The sequence below is a fragment of the Triticum urartu genome, chromosome 5A (genome assembly GCF_056163025.1).
Source record: "Triticum urartu cultivar PI428250 chromosome 5A, HENAU_Tu73, whole genome shotgun sequence".
NCBI lineage: Eukaryota > Viridiplantae > Streptophyta > Magnoliopsida > Poales > Poaceae > Triticum > Triticum urartu.
Window position 1 is genome coordinate 387856923 of NC_141877.1, and position 1064 is coordinate 387857986.

The following is a 1064-nucleotide window of genomic DNA, read 5'->3' on the forward strand; positions in this document are numbered from 1 at the left end:
TAGGGCAGGAGAGCTTAAATATCAATTGTTCTTTAACAAACATCATCCTGAGACTATTACCCTAATTTCTCCTTCTTTGTTTAATTTTGTAGGACCCTACCTCGTTACGTGGGCTGCCGTCCAAGCTTACAAGAATCCTGCACCAGCCTTGGAATAGGAGCCACAAGATGAGCCTCCACGACAATCTGTTTATTCTTGGGATCCAGAGATGACTGCCAGCCAGTGGTAGTCAGAGTCTCCTTCTTCATCACAGTATGATCCCAACTATTCTTCCTCATCATAGTACGACCCCAACAACTATTATTATGGATATCCGCCAGGCCAGCCGTGGCCATAGACCAACTTAGGCCAAAAGCCTAAGCTTGGGGGAGTACGTATTTCTCACCGACATTACATTTATGTTCACACACACTCATTGCTAGATGTCGGTGCTCATACTTTTTCACTGTAATATCCATGCTAGTTTATTTTCCTTTTCCTGCTTTCTTCTTGTGTGTTTGTTAAACCTTAAGAAAAAACCAAAAATATAGTAGTAGTTTATTTTTCTGCTGTAGTAGTAATAATTAAAAAGAAAACCCAAAAATATTTCCCGTTCTTCTTTTGCTTGTTGGGAGCTTTACCATGTAAATAGTTTTATTTCTTTTCTTTTATTTGGGGGTCAGTAGGAGAAGACCATGATTAAATTGTTGAAGTGGCTCTTATATGCATTATTGTTGATTTAACCAGAGCCCATATTGCCTTGTCTTCTCCTCTTTATTGAATGCTCGCAGATTCCAGCTTAGTCCAATGCACGTGCACTCTTATTATTATTCACACCATTCGGTCGTGCAAGTGAAAGGCAATTATGATGATATATGATGGACTGACTGAGATGAGAAAAGCTGGTATGAACTCGACCTCTTTTGTTTTGTAAATATGATGAGTCTCTCGTTCTTGATTCAGCTTATTATGAATAAACATGTTTGCAATGACAATTAGAGATCATAGTTGCTTGTTCCATGCTTGATTAACTATGAGTTATAATGATTTACCTTGTATGCCAACATGCTATTGAGATGATTATG